We start from the raw sequence: 13482 nt of genomic DNA on the forward strand, positions 1-13482 counted from the left end.
TAGTGAGTGTGGGCTTGGTTTCCCTTGGGAAGGAGGAGAGCAAATACTAGTTATTCTTTCATGGACAAACTCCAGGGCAATTGAAGGGAATGAAAGCACATTATCAGATCCTACAGCTAGTCAGAGTCCAAACTGGTCAGCTGCAAAGACCACTTGTAAATGATACTCAGTCCCAGGATGGTGGGGAATGGGAGGAGGGGGTTAGGAGCAGGTGTTGTCACAAACGTTCTTTTTAATATTTTTAAAGTCACAAACAGACAGCTATGTCATGCATTCTGAACAGTAGAAAACCAAGCAAAAAAATACAAAGTTTAGTGTTATCAAAAAGGAGTTAAACTGTTCATTGAATGTTTAATTTTCTGTTGCTTATCTTTTAAAAAATAGAACGTGACTCAGTGTTATGTTAGGAAAATGTAGAGCTATATTAGAATTAGCAGTGGATAGAGTGCCAGGCCTAGAGGCAGGAAGACATCCCCCTGAGTTCAAATCTGTTCTCAGACACAGATCATATAGTCAACCACCATCATTTTATAGATGAGCCAATTCAGGCTCAGAATGCTTAAGTGACTTGCTCAGCTTGTAAGTATCAGGAGTAGCATGTGAGCCCAGGCCTTCCTGGCTCCAATTTGAGCATTCTATCCATTGTGCCACAGTCTACACACCTCATTGTAAGGGGCTATAAGCAGAAAAGATCATTCTTTCGAGATGTTTGTTGTATTCTGAAATTAAATTTTGAGGGCTCAGAATTTAAATCTAGACCCCTGGCTAATGAGGGCAAGCTGCAGTAACCATGCTTCCCAATATCAGCGATATCAATTTCTCCTATACTGCACATATTTGTAATATGCTCTTTAATGAATCTTTCTTAACTGCTGCTCTAGCTACCAGGGTACCCCTGGGATTAGGAAGGTTACCTCAAGGGAATAAACACAAAGACATCAAAGACTCAAGTGACAAACATTTACTGAGCTCCTAGTCTGTGCTTAGTGCTGTGAAAACACTCAGAGAAATAAAGAAAAACAGAAGACATGGTCCTTGCCTTCAGAGGGCTTCAATTTAATTTGGAGTGTAGACTGACACACATCAAACAGTTGAGATGTATGCAATGGAGACAGCTCTGGGTCTAGAGTCAGGAAGATATGAGTTCAAATCTGACCTCAGACAATTCCTAGTTGTGTGACCCTGGTCAAATCACTTAACTCCATTTGCTTCAGTTTCCTCATCTATAAGATAAACTGGAGAAGGAAATGTCAAACCACTCTAGGATCTTTGCCAACAAAATCCAACATGGGATCATGAAGAGTCAGACATGACTGAAATGACTGAATTAACAACAAAATGCTTCATATGACAGTTAAATGGCTCAGTGGATAGAGGGCTTGGCCTAGAGTCAGAAAGACCTGAGTTCAAACCTGACCTCAGACACTAGCTGTGTAGCCCTGGGCAAGTTGCTTAACCTCAGTTTGCCTTAATCCACTGGAGAAGGAAATGGAAAACTATTTCAATATCTCTGCCAAGAAATTTCCATGGAAAGTATGGTCTATGGGGTCATGAAGAGTCAGACACAACTGATCAACTGAACAACAATACTTCAGATAGGTGAGCAGAAAATGAGAGATCAGTAGGAGCTGGCATGATCAGGGAAGATTTCATGAAGGAAGTAGGACTTTAACTAAAACCTTGAATGATGATTGAAATCTGAATAAATGGAAAACAAGGACCAGGCCATTCCTGCAGGGTTGAGGGGAAGGGGAGAGTTTCCAGGGAGCAGTTTGTTTGGGCTCTATCTGTAGTCACCTATGCCATCCTAGGTCAGACATACCAATTGAAAATGGTGATGTCTTTGTACCTCTAACTACTAATTTATCAATCTGTCCTCAGTGGGACAGTGCTATTGAGTGAGCTGAGAATCAAAGCATTGCTCGACTCTGCTGGTTCAAGTATGCTAGGAAGTGCCAAAACAGAGCAAAAGAACTGGCTGTTCTCATTTTGTGACTCTATCTCATTAAAGGAGGGAGAGAAAGTCCTGTTGTACCCTGCTTTTGTCAGGCCATAACTGGAGCATTGTGTCCAGTTCTGGATGCCCCTTTGTAAGGACATTGACAAGCTGGAATGTGTCTGGAAAAAAATGAACAGGTTAGTGAGTTAACCAAAGAGTATGCCATATAAGGATCAATGGAAGGTATTAGGGCTGTTTACCTTAGAGAAGAGGAAATTTAGAGATTACATAATAATAGCCTTAAAGTACTTGAAGGGCTGGCTGGATAAAAGGGTTACACTTGGTCTTCTTGTTCTCAGGTTACAAAATTGCAACCAATGGATACAAGTTACAGTGAGGTACATTTCTTTTGTATAAAAAATGGGGGTGGGGGGAGAAATGCACTGATGATTAAAAAGTAGTCCAAAAGTAGCAGGGGCTAACTTGGAAAACAGTGATTTCCTTACTGTGGAGGTGAAGACTGGATGACCACTTGTCAGGGAGGCCATAGAGGGGCCTCCTGTCCAGGTATGGATTGCATTCAATGGCCTTGGACATCTCTTCTTTCTATGAGATTCTGTAATTCTTTTGTTCTATTTATGTCTTACTCGTGGAGTAGAAGAGTCAAGAAAGCATTACTCTGGTTCCCAGACAACATCCCCTTTCCCATCATAGACATTAGAGACAAAAGGGAATGAGCTAGGTGGTGATGCTACCCAATACCAATAAGCTGATGGTTTGATGTTGCATTGATGATATTGCCTGAAATGTTTACTTTCCAATCAACTATAGACACAGATGTCAGCTACAGACTCTCTAAACTGAAGGATTCCCCAGAGGACATGTAGTCCAACCCAAAGCAGAACAGGAATACCAACTATGGCACCCTAATAAATGGTCATGCAGTCTTCATTTGAAGTCCTTCAGTGACAGAAAGCATTTAAAATCCTCTTGAAGATGCCCAGGGAGACTTTAACCATTCATTCAATAAACATGTTAATGGCACCTGTTTTGTGCAGAAGACTGTGTTAAGTAGAGGGAAATACAAAATTTAGATAAGAAATAATTCCAATCCCCATAGAACTTATAGTCCCATAGGAAGGTGAGATATATATGACATAGCCAGATATCTGTGCACATTACATATGTGTATTAGGTACAAAAGGATGTTGTTAGGTCCCTCTGAGTACCCTGCTGCTGTGTTCTCTCAAAAAACACTGTTTTGTAGCTAATCTGTTTCCTTCCTGTGACATTTTCAAGTTGAGGTAACCAATAAAAGTCAAAGGGAAGATGTATATAATAGTTCATCATGAGAAAACAACCAAAGGGATAAGGCCTCAGAATGACTGAATGGGTGTGATTGGTTAAGGGGTCTCTCTGGATCTTCTTTTCCTTGTGAGTAAGTTGGGCAAAGTGATCTCTCAGGTCGCTTCCATTTCTTAAATCATATGAACCTATGCTTGTCCATCCTACCCCTGGGTTCCCCAAGTTCCCTGCTGCCATTGTCTTGGGACTGTGTATCTTCTCAGCTAGCCATACCATCCCAGGGTCCCAAGTTAGTGAATTGATGTTCATCTTCAAAGGCCTTGACTCCCCCCTTCCCTGGGTTCAGTATCCAGACTTTGCCCAGGCCCTCCCTAGAGACCCTCTGGGGGGATTGTATGAGAAAATTGCAGGCTGCTGGCAGGCAGTCTGTGCCACGCAGGCTCCCATATACACAACATTTGCACATCAAATGGAACAGGGCTGGTATGAGATCCTGGGAAAGGCCTGCCTGGAACGGCGTGAAGCCTCCTTCCTAAACACGTACATTTTAGACTTTTCACTTGGTTATTGGCCAGATTGAAAGGCACGCAAGGTTGCCATTTGGCCTTTGAAGTGAAACTGCATGGATAATGTTTCCTTTGGCCATTTATCTATGTAGCAAGAAGGAACCTAAAACCAGGGCAGCCTAGCTTTCTCATATGAAAGAGTGAACCCTTCTTAATGCATTCAAGGTCTTAGCTGGGACTTGTGGCCTGGCCTTGTGATTTTTTTTTCAAGGGCAAAGTTTAGTCACTGTCCTCCTCCTTTCTCAGGGAATGAGGGGTTATTTATCAAGTGGGCTTATGTCAACTCATTTTTTACAAGGTTTCCTCGGTTGGTTTGCAAAGATATACAGCAAGTTTCTTATTTCATACCCACATCAAAATAGAAACTTGCTTATGAGTAGCATGGAAAACATAGAGACCCAAAAGGTCTTTGGGGAGAGTATGGGAATGGGGGGAGAGACAGAACATAGACCACTCTCCAACTATCCCAACCCCATCTCACATACACACACACACACACACACACACACACACACACACACACCAACCCTGGGACAATAGGAGGACCTTTTTCTTTCTGAACTCTGCTTGAGAGCCCTCAGCAAGTCCTGATCTTGCCAAGAGTGCTGCTGGGGCAAGGGGAAGGTCTATTTGTTAAACAGTCGAGGTTCCTTTCTCCCATTGACAACTCAGGTTTGTTCATAAACAACACTGCATTCGTGTAAAGTTGAATAAAATCCAGATGCCACTTGTTAAACACAATTAGCTCATTCTCCCTGGTGGCCCTGGGGTAGGTGTAATGCTTACCAACTCTCCCAGGAGCCCAGGGCCATGTCCACCCTGGACTCTGTGTGCTCTATTACATCCTGAGCCTGAGGGTGGGGGAAGGAGGGGCTCAGGACTGCCAAGCAAGAGGTGCCAGGATCTACCCCCCTGAGTTCTAAGGTCTTCTGGATGAAACCCTCAGTTCAGACCCTAAAACTCCAATTTAAGAAAGACTTCGAGGACACCTTATTTATTTGTTTATTTCTGTCTTTATCTGTCCAGAGTCTGTATTCCATAAGGAGTCGGGAAGATTGGCTTCAAATCTCACCCCTGACATTTACTGATTGTGTGATTCCAAAAATATCATTTAACTTCTCAGTACTCCCAGGCAAATTTATAAGATCAGAGGTACAGTACAGGTATCCATCAGCACTGGTAAAGGAAATTCCTCAATGGCAACTCTCTAAGCCAATAAATTATTAAATAAAATTTAAAAATGTTTAAAATCTATTTTACTCATTTATTACCATTTTTTAAGATAGAAAGAAAGCTCCTATAACAATAGAAGGACCAGAATTTTAAAATACCTCAATGGACCAAGATGTATCAATTGATGCAGTACACACACACACACACACACATGTACTACATATATGTGTATATATACACATATGTATATGTACAGATATATATCCATTAGGCAAAGAAAATAAAAATAGTAGGATGAACATTTTTATTTCTAAGTAAAATTACATCTAAGTATGTTCTGAGGATAGCATTTTTTTTCTTAATATGGTGGTATCTTCCCTTTGATTAGAAGTGTAGTATACAATATGTGAGAGAATACTATTGTGCTGTAACAAATGGTGCAGGGTATGGTTTTAGAGAAATTTAGGAAGACTTGTATGAACTGATACAGAGGGAAGTGAGTTGAACCAGGAGAACAATTTACACAATTTTGAAAGACTTAGGAACTCTGATCAACCCCATGACCAGCTCCAATTCCAGAAGACTCAAGTTTAAAAAAAAAACAAACATCGTTATTCACTTCCTGATAGAGAGGTATTAGACTCAGGGTCCAGACTGAGACTTTTTTTTTTTACAAGACCAATGTAGGAATTTGTTTTCTTGATTATACACATATATAAAAAGGGTTTTATTTTTCTTGCTTTCTCAATTTGTGGGAGATTCAGGGGGATCAAGTGAGAAGGAGAGAAGGTGGATCTGAAAATAGAATGAAATTAAATTTTTAAGAGAATAAATAGAAATTAATAAAGACTATCATCCTATGGAAGGTTCCAGGGAATGTGCTTGACAAAGTTAAATGCTCAAAAGACATTTATTTTACCAAGAGTTATAAAGTGGAACATGTAATAGCAGTATGAATTTGATGGCTAAAAGTATGTTTATATTCTCACAAGATGAACCTAAAGAAAAATAAAGCTCGATGTAAAGGGTATTATGGAATCATAGGATTTAGAACTGAAATACTTTAGATAGTGAGACTAAAAAAAAAAAGGTAGCTACTCTAACATTTTATTTAATTTCCCTCTTTATTAACTTCCCATGGAAGCTTATCTTCATTTGTTTTTTAAAAGAAATTTTATTGATACCTTTTGGTTTATATCACATTATTTCTGGATATACTCTGTTCTACAGTGACTCTCATGCATTAGAATTGAATGCTCCTTTTCACAAGAAAAAACAGTTAAGGAAAAACAATTGGTGAGATCAATGGGCAGCTAGGTGGTACAGTGGATGGGGCAATAGGTTTATCGAAAGCCCAGGGGGTTTTGGTGAGAATCAGAAAGACTCATCTTCATGAGTTCAAATCAGACATCAGACACTTACTAGCTGTGTGACCCTAGGCAAGTCATGCAACCCTGTTTGAGCTGGAGAAGGAAATAGCAAACCACTCCAATATCTCTGCCAAGAAAACTCCAAATGAAGTCACAGATAGTCGAACATGACTGAAAGGACTGCACAACAAGGTGTCCATATTTGACAAAATATGAGATATTCTTTCTCTGTAGTCCCTACCTCAGCTGTATAAGAAAGGGAGAATATTTCATTATCTGTTATCTGGGACAAGTATTGACTTTTACAATTACTCAGAGTTCAGTTTCCTTTTAGTAGAACCTGTTTTATTTGAAAACTAAAGTTGGTAAGTTGGTCCACACAATGATTTGATCACTTTAAGAAGTCCAGAAAAATAAACAGCCGTAATGGATCTTTTCAGTCCTGAGGGCTCAGCTTGAGTGAGCAATGAATGACCCTAGATTCTGATTCAACTCTTTTTTTTTTTTAAAGATAACAAATAAATGAATTCACAAAGCAGCATATTGGAAATCCCTGTCATATTTTCCACTGGTCCTAGTTGATATCAAGGGCTCTGTAACAAATAAACATGTCAGGAATTCTTTTCAGGAAACTAAGCCATGATTTTGGTCCTCTATATTCAACACATTGTTCAGAAATGTTTTGGTAACCTTTAAAAAGCCTGTCCAAAGGAGAGATTCCCATACCCAATTCAGTTCTTTCCTATTTGGAAGGTCATTAAGGCTTTGGAAGATAGATTAGTTTACGTGGGTTTGAATCATAGGACTAGGCCCCCTGCTGGGAAGGGAGGTACAGTAATTCAGGAAATAGAAATGCCACAATAAGGAAGAACTGGCTATGTGCAAAGCAGAGGGCTTGGTAGGTTCTAGGGGAGAAACAAATTGAAGTCCATTCCAGTGTTTATTTACTAAGTTCCTTTATGCATTAGCATGGTGCTAGGCACCAAAGATACGAAGACAAAGGCAATGAATTAGTGTCTTCCCTCAAAGAATTTGCATTCTTGTTTTTGGTTTTGGTTTTGGTTTTTGGTAAGGCAATGAGGGTTAAGTGACTTGCCCAGGGAGGCTGGGTTTGAACTCAAATCCTCCTGAATCCAGGGCTGGTGCTTTATCCACTGAGCCACCCACCTAGCTTCCCCAAAGAGCTTACACTCTACTAGAAAAATACAAAATGTGAAAATACAAATGAATATAAGGTAATTTGGGGGGGGTCAGTGGTAACAACTGGGGGCATTAAAAAATACTTCCATTTAAAAAGTGACATTTGATCTGGGACTTGGAAGAATAGAGGGATCATAAAAGCCAAGAAGGAAGGCTTAGAGTCAGGATGACCTGAGTTCAGATTCTGACTTAGATATTTACTAGTTGTGTGACCTTGGGTAAGTCACTTCACCTCCACTGGGCTTCAGTTTCCTCATCTTTAAAATGATGGAGTTGAACTAGACAATCCCTAAGGTCTTTTCTACACTGAAATCTCAGAAACAAACTGACAGAAATTGGTCTGGGCTCTGCTCTGTTGGGCTCTGTTCTGCTGATCTCTGAAGGGACTTTCTTTTGAAAGAAAATCAGAGTTAGCAACACAAAGGATAAAGTGTATTTTTTTTTGTGGGGCAATGGGGGTTAAGTGACTTGCCCAGGGTCACACAGCTAGTAAGTGTCAAGTGTCTAAGGCCGGATTTGAACTCAGGTACTCCTGAATCCAGGGCCGGTGCCACCTAGCTGCCCCTAAAGTGTATTTTTTTTAAATTATTAATATATTTTGTTTTTATATCACCTTCATTTCCAAATATTTCTCTCCTCCTTTTTCTATATCTGAAGCCATCCTTTATATCCTTTATAATAAAAAATAAAAAGAGACATTAAGTGGGAAGGGAAGCAGTTCAACAAAACTAATTACCACAGTAATGAAGCCTGAGAGTTTTTGTTGTTTGTCCTTCATTCTTGAAGAGGACCATGACATCAGGGTGATGTCATGACTTGCAGTGAGGACAGAGTGCTGGACTTGGAGTCAGAAAGACTCATCTTCCTGTGTTCAAATATGGTCTCAGACACTTACTAGCTGTGTGACCCTGGGCAAGTCACAACTCTGCCTCAGTTTTCTTGTCCGTCAAATGAGCTGGAGAAGGACATGGCAAACCACTTCAGTATCTTTGCCAAGAAAACCCCAAATGGGATCACAAAGAGTTGCAAACGACAGCAAAAATCGTATCACCCAAAGGGTACCTTTTACACTTTAGGAAGCAAGAAAGCCAAACCAGACATGATCATGAGAATGACCTCACATTCCCTTAAAGTTAAACCAGCCCAATTGACATAATATAGGTGCCACTCCTACCATGGTAGCATTCAGTTTTGGTTTGGTTATTGTTCTCTCTATTTACATTGTTATAATCACCATGTCTATGTTTTCTTGGTTCTCTTTACTTTGTATTCACTCAGATAAGTTGTGCATAATTAATTGTTTCTGATGGCAAGATATCACTTTTATTTTCATACTGCATAGTATGTTTAGATGTTTCCAATAGATGGATATCTACTTTGCTTCCATTTTTTGCTACTGTGAAAATTGTCACTATCAGTGGCTTGATGTATATGGGTCCTTTCTTTCCTTTGTTGACTTCTTTAGGACATAGAGTGAAAGGTAGGAACTCTGCATCAAAGAAACTTTTGTCACCGGGGTTGACATTTTTTTAGTCACTGTCTTAGCATAATTCTAATTGGGTAAGATATTTTTTAAACTCAATTTTTGGGAGGTGGGACAATGTGGGTTAAGTGACTTGCCTACGGTCACACAGCTGGTAAGTGTCAAGTGTCTGAGGACGGATTTGAACTCAGATTCTCCTGAATCCAGGGCTAGTGCTTTATCCACTGCGCCACCTAGCTGCCCCTAAACTAAATTCTATTAGACAAACATTTATTAAATGCCTACTGTGTGAATAACATTGTTTTTTGTTTAGGGCAGTTATAAAATTTAGAGAACACAAAGTCCTTGCCTTCATGGAACTTATGATATAGTAAAGGAAGGATATCTATGTATCTACCTATCTAAATAGATAGATAGATATACACATATAAGCTATATACACATGTATATGCATGTATATGTTTATGTACATATGTATACGTATACATATATATATATATATATTTAGCTATAATATACAACCATGGTAACCATTGACTGCTCATTATGGAACCATCAATGACTAGCTCATCAGTAGACAGGGCTTAGCTGAATGGAACTAATAGCTTTTATGTTAGAATTAGAGATTCTGGGGTGGGAACTTGGCATCATAACAGAAAAAAAAAATCAGGAAATTGGAAAGTTTATTTGGCCCACATCTCCCATCTCTGACCATGTCTTTCTTATCTGAACCTATGTTAGGGGAAGGAATTTGATAAATTTATTCATACTGAGAGATAAAAGATTGATAATGAATGTTTATTTAAATAAGGGAAAAGTTTGTACCAGAAGAATGAATTTCTAATTTTACAAATTCCATGTATCAGCCAATAGTCACAGAATGTATCTTTTAAAAAAAAATACTAATAAGTTGCTACTCACCAAATTAGCACTGAGGAGAGGAGAATAGGAGAGGCAAGAATGTTCTTAGGAAACAGGTGCCTGAGTTGCTAATGGGGACAGGAGGGTAGCCAGAGAAGGAAAAATAGAATGAGGAAAGTTGGACTTAAACATAAATCTGTAATTATTCTTCAACTCTATCATTTAAATAAATATATATATTTCAGCTCAGCTCTCAAGTGATCGTTTCCTCTTAGTGACTTCACTTGCAATTAGGGTTTATTGTCAACAAGCTGGTGTACCATAATTATAACGTGAATTATTACTTCTGAACTCTTAGACTTCAGCAGTAGGAAAGTGATATTTGCACGCTTCCTCACTAATATTTGTGTTTATATGTGTATATATGTCATATATAGATAGATATAGATATGCCAACTAAAATAGCTAAACAGAACAACACTAAATAGCATTCATTTTCAAATGATATATTTTTAATAATAGAATAGTTGATACAATGCCTGATGTATCCATGTGAGCCTCACAATAATTTGGTAGCTACTTAGAGTATGATTATACCTATGTAACCCTATGCTGCTTGGAACTAGACTGTGGGTATTCAAGAGAGCTTATTTTGTTTGGGGTTCAAGCAGCCTTGAGAAAAGGTCTTGTGCCTAAGTTTCAGGTACTAATAAAGGAAAAACAAGAATGAGACCTGAACAGATGAGTGGACAGATGGGAAGGAAGGAGGAGAGAAGACAAATGTGTGGTAGAAGTGGCCTGTAGCCAAGAGTAGACAGCATTAGTAGTTATGGCAGTTGTGGACCACAGCTAAGATTAGGCCAAATGAATAGTTATGGTAATTAGTGAGAGTGAAGTCCAGTCAATTGCTTCTTCTTCCACCCCTTCCTTTCTCCACAGCACAGTTCTGAGAAAACTTCCACTGAAAGTTTAAATCACATTCCCTTTCTTCCACTACCCAACTCAGATCCACTGGGAAAAGCATGGAGGAGGGGAAAATGAATGACCCTGGCTGTGAACCCCATCACAGCCTTTATATCTTCTTTGAATATTTATCTTTGTTTTTGTTACTTGATACTGCTAATAAATTTTGTGGCCATTAGCCATGATTTTGTCTAAGCCTATAAGTTTGTGGTTTGAAATTGAAGAGGGGAAGTAGGCTCATGGGAGAAGAGATTTCCCTGGATTATTTTAGGGTTAAGGCTGAGCTTATTAGAGAAAGTTTCTGCAATTTTAATAATTTCTGTTCATATTCTGTGGCATACCCACTAGATGGCTTTTAAACCCAGAGAGAGATAATTAATAAGGAGATAAGCCAGTAGTAGAGAGAGGTAGGGACTGGTATAGTTGTCTCTGAGTACACCTGTATAGCATTGTATCCATATACCCATACCTCATGAGAACTGTGTAATAATAATATTATTAATAATTATTAATAATTATAATTTATAGAACTTATATAATACATAGTTTATATAATTCTGTTTTCTATAACTATATAATTAGATAATTTAGATAATAAATATAATTTATATAGAAAATAATTTATACAATTATGTAATTTATATAATAAATGTAATTTTATAACAATAATTATATTCTGTAATAATATGATAATAATAGCTAACATTTCTACAGCATTTACCATGAGTCAGGCAATGTGCGAAGTACTTAACAATTATGATCTCATTTGTTCTTCACAACAACCTTGGGAAGAAGATGCTATTATTATATGTATCTACTTTACTTATAAGCAAACTGAAGTTCAAAAAGTTTAAATGACACAACTGTGCTTACACACTAAATGTCAACTACACCAATAGCTTTTGACAACACCTAGAAATGTACACATAGGTAAAATTTAACATCTTTATTTTGTTTTGTTTTGTTTTGTTTTTTTGTTTTGTTTTTCAGGGCAATGAGGGTTAAGTGACTTGCCCAGGGTCACATAGCTAGTAAGTATCAAGTGTCTGAGGCCGGATTTGAACTCAGGTACTCCTGAATCCAGGGCCGGTGCTTTACCACTGCACCATCTAGCTGCCCCCATCTTTGTTTTTTAACTATTATCAATTGTTGTTTAATTATAACTCTAGTTTTCTCATCAGACTTGGTTATAATAATTTTTCTTATATTTACTCATAAATTCTACTTGGTCTTGCAGTCTCCAGGTCTGTTGATTTTTATAAAGTAATAAACATTTTTATTTATAGTTTTGAGTTCCAATTATCATCCCTCCTTCCCTTCATCCCTGAGGCAGTACCAATCAGATATACATTATACATGTACGATTATGTAAAACTTTACCATATTAGTCATTTTGTATAAGAAAACTTGAATCAAAGGGAAAAAAATGAAAGAAAGTGAAAAATAGCATGCTTCAGTCTGTGTTCCATCAATGTCAGTTCTTTCTTTGGAGGTGGATAGTATGTTTCATCATTAGTACTTTGGGATTGTCTTGGATTGTCAATTCTTGTTGAGAATAGTTAAGCCATTCACAATTCTTTATCAAACAATATTTCTGTCTTTGTACACAATGTTCTCTTGGTTCTGCTCACTTCACTATACATCAGTTCATATGAGTCTTTCCAGGACTTTCTGAAATCATCCTGCTTGTCATTTCTTATAGCACAATAATATTCTATCACATCAGTTACCACAGCTTGTTTTAATCATTGTAACTTTTGAAGTATTAACTGTGATTACCCTTGTAAGAGTCCTCTGACTCTCATGGTCCATCTTAATGAGCCAATAGTGGTCATCACTTTCAAAATAACTCCTAAATCTCTTTCGGTCTCTGCTAGTACAGGGACATCCATAGGGGAGAGGAATAACAGTCTCTTCTCCACACTTCCTCTAGACCTGTTCTCATCTTTCTTCAGTTCTATGGATTTAGAATTAGAGGGGACTTTAGAGATGGTATAATTCTGCCTCTTCATTTAACAAATGAGAAAAGTGAGGCCTAGAGAGGTCTAATGGTTTTTCCCGTGTGATTCTCAGCTTTCTTCCCAAGTATACTCTCAACCGATGCAACAGTTAATACATGATCAGGTCTCCTTTCTCTGGAAATGGTTCCCTGCCTTCCAGAGGACAGGGAGAAATTCTGAAACAACAATCAAGACCTTGGTTCACTATCTACTCTGAGTGCCCAACTACTGATCACAGTGAAAAATATCACCTACTTCTGGGGAGAAGCCATCTCTTTTCTGTGTTATATTAGAGAGGGTACTTCAGCCAAAGGACTAAGGGAATTCACCCGGATTCCTAACTTGATTCAAGAAAAAGTCAAGGGGCTTTTACAGTAAGTATACAGTACTATTTTCTAGAGTGAGTGGGCTTCTCCCTAGAGAAGAGGAGCCACAGGGTCATAATAGAGAGTTGTCACTGCCCAATTTCTACAACACATTCACTTACGACACTTATTTCTGGGTTTCTCCATTTCATAGGATCATCTTAGATTTAGAACTGGATGGGACCTTAAAGATCATTTAATCCTACCTGCTCATTTTACAGATGAGAAAATTGAGGTCCAGAAAGGGGAAGGACACA

This window comes from Dromiciops gliroides, chromosome 2, assembly GCF_019393635.1.
Source record: "Dromiciops gliroides isolate mDroGli1 chromosome 2, mDroGli1.pri, whole genome shotgun sequence".
Taxonomy (NCBI): Eukaryota; Metazoa; Chordata; class Mammalia; order Microbiotheria; family Microbiotheriidae; genus Dromiciops; species Dromiciops gliroides.